The following is a 330-nucleotide window of genomic DNA, read 5'->3' as shown; positions in this document are numbered from 1 at the left end:
CCCCAGGGGGCCCCCCAGGGGGCCCCCCGGGCCCCCCGCGCGCCCGCGCCGCTGCTGCTGCCTGCTGCAGCAGCAGCAGCAGCTTCTCGAATGCTGCTGCAGACTGCAGCAGCGTTCAAGACATGCAGGTCGCCGAGCCACTGCAGCCCGTCGTGGCCGCCGTGTATGTACACCTCAGCAGCAGCAACCGCGCTGGTGTGGTTGTTTCTTGCTGCAGGGGTGTGGGGCCCCACAGGGACGCAGTGCCAGCGGTAGCGCCTGCTGCTGCTGCTGCTGCTGCTGCTGCTGCTGCAGTCCGTCTCCAACACGTACAAGTCGTTCATGGGCCTG

This window comes from Eimeria tenella, genomic scaffold (genome assembly GCF_000499545.2).
Source record: "Eimeria tenella Houghton genomic scaffold, Eth_scaff2844, whole genome shotgun sequence".
In the NCBI taxonomy this organism is placed as follows: Eukaryota; Apicomplexa; class Conoidasida; order Eucoccidiorida; family Eimeriidae; genus Eimeria; species Eimeria tenella.
The sequence above is the reverse complement of the archived record's forward strand: the minus strand, read 5'-3'. Positions refer to the sequence as shown.